Source organism: Aegilops tauschii, chromosome 3 (genome assembly GCF_002575655.3).
Source record: "Aegilops tauschii subsp. strangulata cultivar AL8/78 chromosome 3, Aet v6.0, whole genome shotgun sequence".
Taxonomy (NCBI): domain Eukaryota; kingdom Viridiplantae; phylum Streptophyta; class Magnoliopsida; order Poales; family Poaceae; genus Aegilops; species Aegilops tauschii.
In genome coordinates, this window is record NC_053037.3 from 546,266,864 (window position 1) to 546,284,524 (window position 17,661).

At 47.0% G+C, this 17,661-nt stretch overlaps 2 pseudogenes; one reads left to right on the top strand and one right to left on the bottom strand.

The window, feature by feature from the left end:
* Window positions 1–408: 408 nt before the first annotated feature.
* LOC141020654 (protein FAR1-RELATED SEQUENCE 5-like) lies at window positions 409–2,256 on the bottom strand (annotated as a pseudogene).
* A 7,416-nt stretch (window positions 2,257–9,672) lies between these two features.
* LOC109775657 (cytosolic sulfotransferase 15-like) lies at window positions 9,673–10,838 on the top strand (annotated as a pseudogene).
* Window positions 10,839–17,661: the final 6,823 nt, after the last annotated feature.

The window sequence follows — 17,661 nt, forward strand, 5'->3', positions numbered from 1 at the left end:
CTCAAATACTTTTTTTGAAGTGGCATAATAAAGTAGAGACCCGAACTCCTTTAGAGACTTATGATGAAGGTGTTTCTGCATGTTCTTCTCAATATGCCACGAGCAAAGACGATGCCAAACCTCCGAAAGTACCTTTCTGATGGCTTTAATCATAGCTGCATCTCCATCAGTAATTACTGACCTGGGCCTCTTCTGACAGTGAGCCCTCAAAAACGTCTGAAGCACCCAGACATATGTATCTTCTGTCTCGTCAGACACAAGAGCACAACCGAATACCGTGGTGCAACGGTGGTTGTTCAGACCGACAAAAGGTATAAATGGCATGCCATATCTATTCATCCTGTATGTGCTGTCGAAGACGGTCACATCACCGTAGTTAATATAGTCTCGACGTGATTGAGAATCACACTAGAATAGGTTTTTCAGCCTTCCTTCATCATCGACGGTGTGCTCAAAGAAGAAATCTGGATCCCTCTCTCTTCTGGTTATCATGATCCCAATGGCAGTGTCTGCATCACCTTGTGCAAGCAACTTCATTTTTTCTCTATAACACATGTTATAAAGCTTCTTCCTCCCAAAACTAGCCTTTGCATATGACCCGTACCTACTGACGAGATTATCATAAATCATATGTTTCCTGATTCCAGCACCTGCCATAGTTAAGATCTCAGCTTTCTGAAATTCTTTTATCTGATTAGGAGACCGAAGAAACGTGACTTCATTTGGTCTAGCTAGAACATGACTCTAATCATCACTGAAACTGCTGACATACCAAACGTCACACTCTTTATCAAGCTTCAAAGTTATATGCGCATCGCAGAAGCAACGAGTCTCCGCTCTGAGCCAGCGGGTCCTGCCTTCCATTGTACAAAGTTTTGCCTGTCGTTTCCCAGCTTTCGCACACAGATACTTTCTCAAGCGCATAGTTCCCTCAGGACCTTTCGAAAATTTCGGCGAGTCCTTTCTTACGCTGAAACCACGCTCCTTAGCATACTGGTTATAGAAAATGTAAGCCTCTCCTAGTGACCTGAACGTCTTCCTCATGACCTTCCAATGCCTGTCCAATGAATCTTGCTGATATTCATCAAATCCGATGTCAAAATTGAACAGATCATCAACAACATGCTCATCCTTCCCGCTAGGACCATCTACATCTCCCTGTAAATTAAGGCATGAAACCATGTATGTCAGTCAGTTATTATTTTAATATGTAATGTATGTGAGTTTCAAAACTTACTTTGCTGGAGCTATCATCATGAGATGCATCAACGTGCGATTTGTCACTTTCATCGTCCACAATATTCCTCACAAAGTCCCCGTCCTCGTCCATCTGTGCACATTTTTAAAAAATACATGTAAGCGCTCATACGGTTATTATGTCATTTCTTTTTCTGTTGTTTTTAAAACATACCCGGAGTGCACTTTCAGCAAATGAATCATCTATACCCATATCATCATCATTATCGCCATGTCGCTGCATGATGAAAAAAAAAACTTGTAATTGTCCGTGCGGTTTATCGTATTTATTGTTTTTATCAATATTGATCAAACTTACATTGCCACTATAAGATTCATCCAAACTCAGGTAGTTCTCCTCAACAGGTTCATCCATATTCAGTGACGAGGTTCCGTTGTCGTCGCCGTAATCATCGCCATCATAATCGCCCTCCTCCTCTATCTATACATGTTTAAGAAAATTCTAAGATCAATCGAACATCGTGTAACATCATCCCTAAAATAAGTAGTTCATCAAGCACAACGACGTCTCAAACCAACCTCTTGCACGACGGCGAGGATGTCAGCTGGATCCATTTTGTCCGATGACCAACGCGCTGACGGCGTGACGTTGCTGGCCGGCCGAGGCAGGTGTCGACGGCGTCAGGATGGTGGCCGAGATCACGGGTGGGCGGCCATCTGGGCGACGGCAAAGGAACGCGGCGCAGCAGCAACGGCGCCGGGGCACGCGTGGCGGCCTGTTTGGGCGGCGACGTGGAGACGTGCGGCGACTACGTGGAGATGGGCGGCGACGTGGAGATGGGCGGCGACATGGAGACGACGTGGATGCGTTTAGGGTTTAGGGTTACGACGGCCGGCGTCGGCGGCTCCCGTGACGTTTTTTTCCATAACTATCGATGCTGAGACGTGCGGGCGTACAACGGCGACGGGTGCGGCATACGCGGGCGGGCGTACGGCGACGGGCGCGACGTACAGCGACGGGTGCGGCATACGCGGGCGGGCGTACGACGTCGCGCGCATACGTACGACGTCGGATGGGTATTCCTATACCTAATGTGAAATGACCATCCTGTCCATTATATGTTTTGGGGGGGGGGGGGGGGGTGGGGTGTTGTACCGAAGCACTCCCCAAATTTGAAATATGTATGTGTTGTTCAGCTCACAGACGAAAAACATTGCACAAATGTCTTGAATTCATGATGTGTTATGTACTTCCTCTGTAAACAAATATAAGACGTTTGTTTACAGAGGGGTATTTACTTTGTTATCCAAAGAGCAGCTAACTCGTAAAAATGCTTTTTGTTGACTGCTATTGAGTATTTGCTTGTGTGTGTTCGAGCAGTTGGTAGAGTTCCATTTTTATCCATATTTGTTTGTTTAAAAACCATGTTTGTTGGACTGATATTAGTAGTACTAGCAAACTTGCCCGTGCGTTGCAACGGGAGATTTTTTTTATGAAACAACCCTAACCTAATAAGAGCATCTCTAGCAAACCCCTTATAAGGCTAGCCCTTATAAGGGGTTTACGGTTCCCGTTTTCCCTCTTAAAAGGGACGAATTTAGTTGCGTCAGAACAGAAACCGCATATTAAACTTTAAACTTTGGGAAAAAGGTTTCGCGCGTGAGATGAAGAAGAAACAATAGTAGATAGAAGTTGATCATCAATTCATATATGAGTTAATCGATTTACATAGGCTAGATTTGTCGAAGCGTCGGCCTAACCCTAACCTTAAATGCCAAAAATGAGGCTCACTGGAACCCTCTGGGTTCAGCGGCAATGCGGCGGCATGGCGGCGATCACTCGTCGTCGTCGGAGGAGGTGAGTCGATGAACACGGAGTCTTGCGCGTCGGCTTCGCGGCGCCACACCTCCATCTTCTGCTAGAGATGCTCTAAGCCTCTATTTGAGGCCACTTATCCTCTTTTCCACCCTAATCAACGAACTATATGTTTAGCCGATCACAGCGCAGCCAAATATTGTCAATCTAAGGATGTCAAGAGCACACATGTCAATGAACCGCGTTTGTGCAAGAGGGACATGATGAACGTCCAATGTCAAGACAACCTCTCGTGGGCAAAATTAATTCATTAAAGACCCTTGATTTTTTTCTCAGATATTCATCGAAATGCAGAAACTTATCAACGGTAAAGAATTTAGCCTCTTCAAATGAGGAAGCGTCATCCTTTGTCAATATTTAGACCAAAATAACTACCTGCATAAATCGGACACCTCTCATGCCAAGTTGCAAACACATCAGAAAAACATTCACAACTATTAAAAAAAATATCATTTGGAGCATCGTCCTCCTACCATATGTCGTCTGGATGGACAAAAAAAACCTGAAATCTTAATAGTGCACGCGCACTATTTGGGGAGATCGAGCGGCCGCGCTACGCGACAGCCCACGACAACCTCATCGCTCGGTCCATCTCTCCGCTGGAGAAAAAAAAAGGAAAAACAAATCTGATCCAGTCCCGAGCCCCACGACCATTCTCCTCCACTAACCACCGCCGCAGCGCACCCCGCGTCCTCCCTCGCGCCGCCCCTCGACGACTCCAACTCGCCGTCGCCGAGCTCCCGTCGCGGCTGCCCACCGCCACCCCAGCAGGCATCATGTATTTCCCACCACCATGAGTCGCCACAGGAAGCAGTCTCCAACCTCCGATGCCGTCGCGGCTCATCTTCTGCCATGGTCAGACGCCTCTCCGCCGTCGAGCGCCGCTACCCTCGACCCAGAGGATTTCGGCCGTGTAGGGGGCGTGCTGCATCCGCTGCTCGTCACCGGCAGGTACGGTCTTCGCCCTCCGTCAATCTCCCCCCTTGTCGTTTTCCGTCCTAGGGGATGCTCGGGGGTTGTTGATGCTTGTCAGCGGGGAGGTAGTGTCTATAGCGCGGTGATTAGTAGTTCCCAGTAGGTTGCCATGATTTTGTTCTACAGTTTTGTCTCGGTGACTTTTCCTCCGGTTGTTTGTAGCTTAGATCTCGTCTCAGACAGGCGCATCTTCATCACGTAGGTACAGGGGAGGATCCAGTGCTGTTTTTGGTCAGTTTGATTCGGCGAAACAGGTTGATTTGACGTTTTCACCCCAAACCCTATATGTGCATTTTTGATCCCACTTTGATTTGTTCGATAAATTGGTAGATGTGGTATATCCACATTGTCGATTTCGGGGTCATTGGCATTTTTTCTGCATAATTGCCATCGAGGCGCATCCAGTTGGCATGCGTATATGAATGAGTTGCACCAAAATAAGATGCAGTTGGCGTACCCGTTTGTCCCTGTGAGTATGTGCAACTTATATGTTTTTTTCAGTTGGCATGTGTTGTTCTATGAGTTGCACGAAAATAATATGTAGTTGGTGCACCTCTTTTTCCCCCTTTTGTCCCTGTGAGTATGTGCAACTTATAGTTTTTTTTCAGTTGGCATGTGTAGTTCTATGAGTTGCACGAAAATAATATGTAGTTGGCGCACCTCTTTTTCCCCCTTTTGTCCCTGTGAGTATGTGCAACTTATAGGTTTTTTTCAGTTGGCATGTGTAGTCCTATGAGTTGCACAAAAATAATATGTAGTTGGCGCACCTCTTTTTCCCACTTCTGTCCCTGTGAGTATGTGCAACTTATATGTTTTTTTCAGTTGGCATGTGTAGTTCTATGAGTTGCATGAAAATAATATGTAGTTGGCGCACCTCTTTTTCTCCCTTTTGTCCCTGTGAGTATGTGCAACTATAGGCTTATTTCAGTTTTGCCAATTAAAAGGACTGATATGTGCAACTAGTTGTTTGACTATGTACGCACATTTTTTATGTACGCTCATTTTTTGCGACAGTGGTTGATCCACTTTTAGATGCGGTTTTTATCCACTTTGTTGATTCTGGTGTTTTTGTCCTTTTTTGCTTTAATCGCGATTTGAGTTGTATTCAGTTGGCATGTGTATATGTGTGAGTTGCACCAAAACAATATGCAGTTGGCTCATTTTGCCTTTTTGTCTTTTTTTGGGCCTTTGTGAGTGTGTGCAACTACATGCTCTTTAGTGTGCAACTGAAAGAAATGATATGTGCAACCAGAATGTTTTGGCTCTTTGTGCATAACCTGTTTTTGCAGTGAAAATGGATGCAGAAGGAGAAACCGGTAGAAGCAAAAGAGGGGTAATTGGTGATGTTATTGTTTTTAGGAAGACTTTTTTGAGGAAGCATGTTTTGTGTTATGCACTTGTGTTCATTTTTTTAGTAATTGGTTCTATTGTTTTTTGTCACATGGAGGGGAATGTCGTGCAGCCTAATCGGCGGAAACGGAGAAGGGCTGCGCAGCGGATCTCTCGCAGTTCCGGCGGTGGGGATGAGTTTGATGAAGCTGAGGTAAGAATCTAGGTTAGCCTACACAGGTGTTTTCCCTCAGTATGAGAACTAGGCACTAACATTTGTAATGATGTTTATTCATTTTCTCACTAATTTTTGCTGTCCTGTTTTTTTCTTGTGTGTCATGCTTGTAGGCAGAGGGTGGTGACTAGTACCGAATTATAAAACGTCAAAGATGCAAAGCGAAAGGCGCAGCAACTGATGTAGGTGGTTCATCCTCCACAGCAGCTGCTGAGGTATAATTCATATACATTTTTTTCTTTTGTAAATGTTCCCAGTAGAATATTAAATTGGTAGTAGATGGTAGTTCTCACCCCTTTTTGTTGATGCACATGAAAAATGAATGTAGCTGGCATCATTTATGTTGTTGGCAGTAATTTTTATGGAAGTTTATTTTATCTAAAAATGAATGTAGTTGGCATCATTTATGCTGGGTCATCTTCTTTTTCCCATGAAAATAATAACAGTTGCATATGTAATGAATAGTAGTTGGCAACTTCTAGCCTTGCTTTTGCACATTTAATTGGTAGTAGTTGGCAGCTCTTTACTTTTTTTTGCTTTTTCCTGGCAGATGAAAATGTTTGTATTAGGTGGCACCTTATTCTTTTGATGATGGCAGTTTCTTTACTTGAAGTTATATATTTACCTGAATCGTGTCCATCATGTAAATCCTATTATATTTTTCTTATGTTCCCTCTTGTGTACATTGTTCAGATGTCCATAGTTTTTATGGAGTCCATACTTTTTATGTTGCTTTCTTGTTGTATTGGTGCAGTTTATTTAGAGAACTACCAAGTTTTTGTTGTCAGATGGCTCATGCTGTATTTGAGTTGGCACCCATTACTTATCCAGTTGCACAAAAACCACCTTGCTGTTGGTTTTTTTATTTTCCCATTTCTTGCATGTTTGCTAACATGTTCTTTTTGTTTTTTGTTTTTTGATGATCCTTGTGTGACAGATCCTTTATCTCGATGCGCTCAATCTTGATGTGAGAGTAAGTGTATGTGATGTCCGAGCTAATGCTTTCGATAAGAATCTTATCAGGAAGATTATAAAGAAAGACATGATATCTCCCAGTGTGTTTGGCAAGCTTCAAGTGAGTTGTCATTCTAATCAAATGTTTTATATTTGTTTGCACACATGCTTTTTCCTAGGTTTGCCGACAAATGATTTATGAAATGGTGTGTAGACATTTGATAGTTGCACGGAGACATATGGTAGTTGCACAATTGCTATGCTTAGGTTGTCACCAGAGATATATGGTAGTTGCACACTAAGCACAGGGGTATGGTATTTGCAGATAGCTCCATGATAGTTGCATATAGTCACATCATAGTTGCACACTTGGTCACTTTAGGTTGGTCACAATAACTTTTTTTGGAGCTTTTTGCAGATACCCCCTGTGTGGCAGGCAGTCAGGTGTCTATAGTCATATTTGGCAGGGAAACCTTACTTCCAACACCCAACTCACCAGTTTTTGCATAGAGTAGGGATGCTAGTTGCATACAGGATGCACTCAAGTTGCACAAAGTACCATAAAACTTGCACAATTTTGATTTTCTCAGGATTTTTTTCCATGTACATTGTGCAGGTCTCATAGGAGGGGAAATGACATGGCAGATCACTACAAATTGAACATAATAGGCCAGGTCTGCTGATACTTCGAAACGTACTTCAAAAGATGATGACTACATCAATTGTTTGGCAATTATATTTGAAAGATATTTGTATAGGTATTGACCCGAACAGTTTTTGTTTTCCTCATTTGTGTTTTTCTTATTGGAGTGTTTGAACTCAGAACTATTTACTTTTGAAAAACTTTTTATGTATGGATATGTATTAGTAAATGTTTGTGTGCACACTTCTTTGCACATGTTTTATGGCTACAGGTGCTGGTGCTGTAATTGATATAGATGCACGAAAGCAACATAAAGCTGCACCTAATCTGGTGCAACTCCCCCCGCAACCAAATTTTCTTGTTTTTTAGTCTAGTTTTTAATGCATAGAGTGTGGATACAGTTGGCTTCTGTAACTTGTTTAGTTGCACCAACTAGCATACTGATTTGCACATATTCTGTGCAAACACCCCCCACGCAATCCTTGTGTTGTCCAGTCTTCCCCAACTCTCTCCATGAATTGCTCGTTCAAGGTAACCAGCTAAAAGGGGCAATTAGCCAGTTCATGTGAAGATGAATTGGAAGAAGAAGCAAATCAGAAGGAGGCAGATGTCTCACCTGGTTTTTCTATCCTCCTGGTAAGTTGTTCAATCTTTGTCTCCTCCTTTTCTTACAGCTTTCGATGGTTCCTTTGTTCTCCCCTCTCTCCCTCTCTTGTTAATTTTTTGGAGCCGCCATGGCTTTTTCTGCCGATGGAGCTTTTCCCCTTGGGGATTTCTTCTCCTTTCGTGGGGGAGAAGCAGATGGTGTGGGGTGGGGAGGGACGGAAGGACGGGTGCACGTGATCCCCAGGGCCAGCTGTCGCGCGCGGGGCCGGCGGTTGGTAGCTCCTTTTTTGCGCGGGGGAGAGGAATTGCTGACCTTCCTTTTTTGGCAGTGGAGGGGACCAAGTGTTACCTTTTTGGTCAGCCGCTCGGTAACCTTCCCAGGCGCCCAGGCGCTACCTAGACGCGTCAAAAAAAATAATGATGACAGCTTAGATTTGTTGAGATGGCATAGAACACATCCAACCCCACCTTCAGTGACGCTTTATCCCTTTTCTCTCAATCCCTGCCGACGCGGAGCAGCCGACGCCACCAGGACACCGCCGAAACCTCGCCCCACGGCACCACCAGTCGGCCCGCCATCTTCGGCTGACGACCTGCGGATCTCGCCAAACAGGCTGCACCCTGCTCGCCCCGCCTCCCGACCTGCACCCTGCTCGCCCTGCCGCAGATGCTCCCGACCTGGCAGGCGTAGCTCCTGGCGTTCGTGCTAGCCGCTGGCTGTCGCGGGCATACGACCAAGCAAGCTGCTGGCCATGGCGTGCTAGCTAGCTAGCCGTCGCATGCATGCGTGCTAGCTAGCAAGCGGGCTGCCACCGCGTGCTGGCCGGTGTGCCGTGCGTTGCACTGGCAACGGCGTGAACAGCCGGCCGCAGCCGCGCATGCTGGCCGCTGCTGCCGCGGGTGCCATCCACGAGCGCTGCTGCCGCTCCGCCCCGAGGGACAGGAGTTCCGGCGCCCACGTATGTTGCTGCTGCGTGTATACGTGCATGATTTGCTCGTGTGTGTGTGTCGCGTCTGTGTCGCAGATGGGTACGGACGAGAGCCACCGTGCTCGCACCATCCAGCATGCTAGGATGCTCCGGCGTGAACACGTCGTCCGTGCAGCCATCTCGGTGACGAGCTCCGCGGTGACGGCGCCTGCTCCGACTTCGGCGAGATGGGCCTGTGCGCGGCAACCATAGCCCTGCAACTGCGACTCCACCATCGCCTTGGTCTACTGGCTGCTGGGCATGCGTTCCACGGCCATGTGCTGGTTGTCTCCCACGTGTGCTGGTCGCCGGCCGTGCGTGTCGTGGCCACGTGCTGGCCGCCGAGCGTGTCGGCTGCCTTATTTGTGTGTGCTATCTTGCTATGCATTTTTTAGTCTGAATGATGTATATCTGCTTTTAAATCTCAACCATCAATTATGGTTTACATAAAATTAACAGTTATAAAAAAATGACATATGAAGAACCATGAAAGTCTCCGTTTTTTAATATTAGATAAAGATTATCATGTTAACAGATACACTTGGATGACAAAACTGATGCCTAGTTTGACTGACGGTAACCATACAGAAAAAAGAGGTTGGTGCTGCGCTTCTATCAGTTTTGTTGTTTAGCTGACACATGCACATGCATGATTTAAACTGAGTATCAAGTCTGTGCCTCAAATAATATATTTTCTAACTTGGGTTAGGTGGCGCCCAAATTAGTCCTGTACAGCTCAGCTGTGTGTCGCCATGTGTTTACATATTAACTAGTAGAGCTCGTGGTCCATGCCTAGAATTCAATACCAGGGCAGCCAAGTTAGTTTAACGTTTTTCCTTTGTATATGGCCTCTTAGAAATACCAATCATTGATCTGGATGCCTCGACCTGTTTATAAGTCATAACCAAGCAATCACCAACCCCAACTTAGCTCGAAAAATCGCCATGGCCGAAGAAGCTCAAAGCGAGAGCAACCGCAGCGGCGGCACGGAGGAAGGAGGAGAGAGCCTTGTTGCGGAGGCGCGAGGAGTCTATGTCATGTATCAAGGCTGCTGGCTGCGACCCCGGGCCATGCAAAGCGTCAATGGTGCAAGAGCACTTCAAGGCTCGCCCCGACGACACCCTCCTCGCCACGTTCCCGAAGTGCGGCACCACCTGGCTCAAGGCCCTTGCCTTCACCGTTACAAACCGCTTCGACCATGCCGCCACCAGTGACACCCACCCGTTGCTCACCCGCCACCCTCAGGATCTCGTGCCATTCCTCGAGATGCCCTACCGCCAGCTCCACCCTATCGCCGACCTTGAGAAGCTCGCCTCTCCGAGGCTCCTCGCCACCCACATGCCGATCACACTGCTGCCTCCGTGCGTGTCCAAGCTCGGTTGCCGTGTTGTGTACCTGTTCCGCGATCCCAAGGATGTGTTCGTGTCCCTATGGCAGTTTATCGGCAAGGTACACACGGAGTACACCATTGATAGAGCATTTGATTCGTTTTCCGAGGGGCTATCCCCGTATGGGCCTATCTGGAAGCACAACCTTGAGTTCTGGAAGAAAAGCATAGCAGAGAGTGACAAAGTTCTTTTCTTGAAGTATGAGGAGATGATGGCCGAACCGGTCAAGCACGTCAAGATGCTCGCCAAGTTCCTCGGTGTCCCCTTCACCGAGGAGGAGGTGAGATGTGGAGTTGTAGAGGGTGTTGTGCACCTGTGTAGCTTCGATAAGCTCAGGAGCATGCCGGTCAACTCATCGGGAGTAACTGATAGGATTGGTGGGGTGCCAATGGAGAACTCTTCCTACTTTAGGGCCGGGAAGGTCGGTGACTGGGCAAACCACTTGGCGGAAGAGATGTCAAAGAAGCTGGATGCCATTGTTGTGGAGAAGCTGAGAGGATCAGGTCTCACATTTTGACATCTCGGTGTCATGTTGAACTATGTGCATGCTTGTGCAACCAAAATGTGTGTTCTCAATAATTATGTGAAAGACTATGTACGTGATGTTTTGTTAACCTTTTGTTTTGTCTCGTTGACTATGTTGCCTTTTGAGATACGAGCAAAACTTTTGTGCAAAAGGTGATGCGAGTTGATGGCAACTGCTATGGGGACCGTAACACCTCATGGTCCCAAAAAAAACTAATCGCCCAGCTCAACCAATAAACTACTACAAGAGCGGTTGCTAGCAGATCCCTAAAATTAAAATTTTCTTAAATCTTCCCCCCTCCAAAAAAATCCCACAGTCTCCTAGTTTTAGTCTAGCTGTAGGCGTTCTCAAGAAAAGTTCCGCACCCTCCCTCTCGGCCGCAGCTTTCCTGCCCAACCCCGACGCTGCCGCCCCTTGCCGCGACACTGGTCGTCCTCGGGCCCGATGACCGGCGGAACATAAAGACACTCCCCCGTTGCACCCTGGGCCACCCCCGCCGGTGCCGGAGACCTATCACCGACGAAGAATTTGGTGCCACAACACCGAAACGATGACAACAAGGGATAAACTTCATCGACAAAGGTTCGTCGTTGATGACTATTGTCACTCACACAACCACAACCTACCTATCACCCTTTCTCGAGCCGGCTGATAAACGGCAACGTCGGCTAAGGCGAAGGACAAAACGACAGGGGCGGTGAAGAAGAATGAGACAATGACCTTCCCGACGCTTCCCCTTCGACCTCGCGCAGTGCCGACTACTACTACACGGTCTCCTGCTGCCATGCCACCACCCTTTTCACCTCCGGTTTCCGAGGATGGCTTGGATCCGGACGAGACCACGAGCGAGGCCAATGTTCTTGAGGATATGCTCGAGAGTATTTTTTTTCCTTTTTGGTTTGCAATTACTTTAGAGAGTGATGCATGATTTGATATTAATTGCTAGGTTCTCTTTGCTTTTGTAGTGAGCAATTGACACTACTAGGAAAAGGGTAATAGCTAATATGGACATTAATGACGCACCATGTATGTGGTGCGCCACTGCTATATAGCAGTGGCGCACCAGATACATGTGCGCCATTAGTGTCCTCATTAGTAATGACGCACCACACACACGGTGCGTCATTACTAACAATTTTTTTTATTTTTCCAAAACTATTAATGGCGCACCAAGGCGAAGTGCGCCATTACTAGTTTTAACTAGTAATGGCGCACCACACACTCTGTGCGCCAGTACTAACAATTTTTTTACTTTTTTTTAAACTAGTAATGGCGACCAGGGTACAGTGCGCCATTACTAGTTCAAACTAGTAATGGCGCACCACAGCCAAGGTGCGCCACTACTAACAATTATATTTTTTTTTGCAAAACTAGTAATGGCGCACCACGTAACAGGTGCGCCATTAGTAACCAGGGTTACTAATGGCGCATTATTATGTGGTGCGCCATTGGTAACCTGAGAGCAGCTAGATATTTTGGACAGCCACCTACCACACTCACTTTCCCCACTTCATTCTCTCCACCTCCTCCTCCAAGCTTGTCTTGGCTGCCTCCTCCTCCTCACCTCATTTGCATCATAGATTCACCCAAATTAAATGGTTAAATTACCTTTTTTGATAGGTAAGTAAGGGGAAAGCTTTCTTTATGTTGTAGATCTACTTTTCTCTCCCTCCAACATCGGGCACATGCACTTTTTATGGCCTAGATCTACGTATGTTTGTGGTGTTGCATATGTTTGTGTTTGCAGGTACCGGTATTTGAAATGCGATAGTTGCCAATATTTTGCCGGAATGTTGATTCATTTCCGTTTCGGCAAGAATTTGGCACTATGCATTCTTTTTGGTCCTATTTTTAGGCAAAGTCATGCCAAATTTTTTCTTGGTTCTAAAATATCGTTTTGCTCTACCCCGCAGGCGACCATGGTCCGCACGATGACCGAAGGCATCGTGAATAGGTTTTTGAGCTCCGCGAAGGCCGAGATGCTTCAAAAGAACGAGACGGAGATAAGATGTCCCTGTCGAAGATGCAAGCTGAAGAGCCTTATTACGGATCCGGATTCCGGACAGGTGCGGGACCACCTGCTCTTGCGTGATTTCATGGATGGCTATCGGTGGCAAGGTGATGAAGATGACTATGAAGTCGTCCATGGGGGCCGGGCAACAAATGAGGAAGGGCAGCAAGACAACCACCGCGGCGAGGGCGGGCGAGAAGACGAAGAATCTCCAGGACATGATCACGACGGTGATGCAGTACACAGTCATCATGTAGAAGATGCCGGACATGATGATGAGGAAGATCAAGACGAAGGGCATGATCATGAAGATGAAGATGCCGGAGCAGACGACGATGGACCATCGATGGGCTGGGTGCAGGACCCTCATATTCAAGAGCTGCTTCTCAAGCAGACGGATAACGCAAGAGCTGCCACCCGAGAGAAAGCCAAGCTGGATCAACTGGAGATAGACGCGGTTACTCCATTGTATGAAGGATGCAGGCCCGAGGATACCCGCCTGAAAGTAACGCTCATGGCTCTGGAGATGAAGGTAATACACAAAATGACCGACGCATGCTTCGACGAGAACATGTCATTCTGGCACGAACGTCTTCCCAAGGGGAACAAGTGCCCGACCAGTTTCGAGGAGGCGAAGAAAATCGTGTGTCCTCTGGATTTACCGCACGTGAAATACCATGTGTGCATGAACAATTGCATCATTTATCGGGACGAGCACGCGGAGTCTACCATATGTCTGGTGTGCGGCGTCACTCGATACAAGAAGAGGAAGAAAGCTCCTCGAAAAGTGGTGTGGTACTTTCCAATCACTACTCGTCTGCAGCGGTATTTCGCGGACCCTAAGCTAGCAAAGCTCCTGCGTTGGCACGCGGATAGGGAGGAGAAGAAGCGAGAAGATGACAGAAATGATCCGGAGATAAATAAAAAAGACAAGATGCTGAGTCACCCTAAGGATGCGAGCCAGTGGCAAGCGTTGAACTTCGAACACCCAAAATTTGGGGACTATCCAAGGAACATCGTGCTGAGCGCGAGCACCGATGGAGTCAATCCGTTTGGCAGCCAGAGAAGCACACATAGCACCTGGCCTGTGATTTTCTGGATGCGTCAGGTGCATGGATGACACAACGTATTGCCAGCTAGATAGAGATCCCTGGTCTTCGAAAACCGTGTTCATGGGACATCGAAGGTGGCTTCGCGACGATGACTCATGGAGAAAACGCAAGGATCTGTTCGATGGTGAAACCGAACCCCGAAGACGCCCGCGTACGAGGAGCGGCGAGGAAATAGACGAGCTGTTGAAAAATTGGAAAGATTGCCCACTGCCGGGAAAGAAGCAAAAGGCGCCAGAGCCGGGAAAGAAGCGAAAGGCGCCAGAGCCGCTGCTGAAGGTATGGAAAACGAGGTCTGTTTTCTGGGACTTGCCGTACTGGAAGATCCACCGTGTGCCTCACAGCCTTGATGTCATGCATATCACGAAGAACGTGTGCGAGAGTCTGCTTGGTACCCTGCTCAACATGCCAGAGAGGACCAAAGATGGGCCGAAAGCAAGGGCAGACTTGAAATCAATGGGCATCAGGGAGGAGCTTCACGCTAATGATGATGATGATGAGGCGAAGCAGGACACGGAAAGTCGTCGCAAAGGCAAAAAGGCCAAGAAGACCGAAAATGACTACCCTCCCGCGTGCTTCACTCTAAGTCAGGAGGAGATCGAGCAGTTTTTCACCTGCCTCGTAGGAGTAAAACTTCCTTACGGTTACGCGGGGAAGATAAGAAGATACCTAGACTCAGCGAAGCAGAAGTTCAGTGGGATGAAGTCTCACGACTGTCACGTGCTGATGACGCAGATACTTCCAGTTGCAATCCGTGGGATCATGGACGCGCATGTCCGTGAAACGCTATTTGGCCTATGCAACTTTTTCGACGTCATCTCTCGGAAGTCGGTTGGCGCGAGGCAACTCAGAAGGCTACAGGAAGAGATCGTGGTGATACTATGCGAGCTTGAGATGTACTTCCCGCCCGCATTCTTTGATGTTATGGTGCATCTGCTGGTCCATATCATGGAGGATATCATCCAACTCGGGCCGACGTTCCTGCACAGCATGATGCCGTTCGAAAGGATGAATGGTGTCATCAAAGGATACGTCCGCAACATGTCACGTCCAGAGGGAAGCATAGCCAGGGGCTTTCTGACCGAAGAGTGCATCTCCTACTGCACGAATTATCTAGGCATCAAGAACCCCGTTGGTCTGCCCGTCAACAGGCACCTCGGCAGGCTCGCTGGATGGGGTCACCGTGATGGTCGCCGCGAAATGCATGTCGACTTCGAGGGTCGACTCGCCGACTTTGAAAGAGCAAACCTAGTCGCGCTACAACACATAGACGTGGTCGATCCTTGGGTGGTAGTGCACAAAACCTTTATTGAGAAGACGTACATGACCAAGGCCAACAGAGGACGGACGGAGATATAATCAAAGAGCACAACTCATGTTTCACGCGTTGGTTCAAGGAGAAGCTTCTGTCGTACCCTTTACATGAGGATTCTTCCGCGGAAGAAAAACTCATATTCGCCTTGTCACAGGGCGCCGAGCACAATCTGATGACCTATGAGGCGTACGATATCAACGGCTACACATTCTACACCGAGGGAAAGGACATGAAGAGCGATGGTTATCAGAACTCCAGGGTAACGATGGAATCCTACACCGGTAACGACAAGGACAGATACTACGGAAGGATCAAGGAGATCTGGGAGCTGAGCTACGCTGGAGAGAAGGTCCCGATGTTCCGTGTCAGATGGGCCAAGAGCGTCCTAAAATAAGACCGGTATTTCACCACCATGGTTATACCCGAAGCCAGATCCAAGACCGCGGGCGCAAACGTCACCGCGAAAAATGAGCCATGGGTACTGGCTTCCCAAGTGGACCAATGCTTCTTCATTACCGACCCGTCAAAGCCCAGTCGTGTTGTCGTGAGGAGAGGCAAAAGGAAGATCATCGGAATGGATGGAGTCGCCAATGAGCAAGACTTCGACAAGTACAGCGACCCGAAGATGGAACATGACGACGACGATGAAGTACCATACACCACAAGAAGAAGCAGGACCACCCTACCTAAAGGACGTCCGTTCAACAGAAAAACTCCATTTGCGAAAAAGAAGGGCAAGAAGATTGTGAAAAGATAGCTAGCTAAGATCGATTGTATTTAAATCGTAGTCTTCGTTTCTCGATTGTATTTCGACATATTGAAATGATATTTCTTCTGTTCTAGTCCTCATGAATATTTATTTATGTTTATTATGGTATTGAATTTCTAACTCACAAAAAAGTATTGAATTTGTTAATATTTTTTGAACTCATGAATATTTTTAAATTTCATGGGCACTTTTTGAATTCATGATATTTTTTCAAATTTGATGATATTTTTTCATATTCATAAATGTTTTACCAATTCACAAATGAATGCAACTAAAAATCCAAAAAAAATATTGATGATATTTTTAAATAACAAATTTGATGATATTTTTTCATATTCATAAATATTTTAAAATAACAAATTTGATGATATTTTTTCACATTCATAAATGTTTTCAAATTTGATTGTCATTTTCTAAAAAATTATTAGATGCAACTAAAAATAATAATAAAGTTACTATTTATGATATTTTAAAAAAAGTTGCTATCAATGTACTTATGGCGCACCCCTAGGAGGTGCGCCATTGGTATACCAATTTTTATGATATTTTTTCAAATATTTTCAAATAACAAATTTGATGATATTTTCAAATAACAAATTTGATGATATTTTTTCATATTCATAAATATTTTCAAATAACAAATTTGATGATATTTTTTCACATTCATAAATGTTTTCAAATTTGATTGTCATTTTCTAAAGAATTATTAGACGCAACAAAAAATAATAATAAATTTTTTTACTAATGGCGCACCCCTCGGTGGTGCGCCATTGCTATGGATGTACTTATGGCGCACCCCTGGGAGGTGCGCCATTGCTAACCTTCCCCCCCTCTATCCCTTTCCCCCTCGCCCCCCGCGCCAGAACCCCCTCCATCTCGATCCCCCTCGCCGCCGCCGACCCCCCGCACCCTCCCCCGCTCCACCGCCGCCGCCGCCCCGCACCCTCCCCCGCTCCACCGCCGCCGACGACCCCCCGCACCCTCCCCTGTCTCCTTGCTCGGTTCCCCCGAACGGAATCGGCCGAGCGAGGGCCTCCTCCGACCGCCGCAGGTGACCCAGCTGCGCCGCTGGAGCTGCCCCCTTCGCCTCCCCCTTCGCCCCATTTCTGATTGCTTGCTCTGTTTCCTCGCAGCTCGTCCACCGCGCGGAGGGGCCGCTCGCCGCCGCCGCCGCCCAAGAAACCCTCGCCTCCCCCTCCTCCGCCCGCGAGGAAGCCCTCCCCTGCTCCGGTCCCCGACGAGTTGTTGCTCGTCCTCCTCGTCAGCCGCCTCCCCCGCAACGTCATCGAGGGCCATCTTAGGGAGATCTTCGGTCTACACAACCACTCCTCTCTTCTCCCCCTCTCTCTGCCTACGCGTGTGATCCGATTTACTGCTTGAAGTTCAGTTCTTGGTGCTTATTATGCTGCTTGTTTCGTTTCTCTGAATATATATCGCTGCATTGTGCCGATTATTACCACTGTGCTGCAAAGAACTATGGTCAAGTTCAGTTCTTAGTGCTTATGTATACTGCACGTCTTCATTCTTAGTGATGTTAACTTATGATTTCCACTGAAACATATGGCAGCACACTATGATGTCCAAGCATACCCAAAGACTACACTGCTAGTTCTGTCCAACAAGTGGCAAACAGATGGCCCCAGACAAATCAAATCATAAGTGTTGGCTCTTGGTCTGATATGAATTCATAAGTGTCGATTTTCCTTGGTATATGTTGTGTTCAGCTTTGGCAGAAGTTTAGAACTGTTATGCAGTGTTGG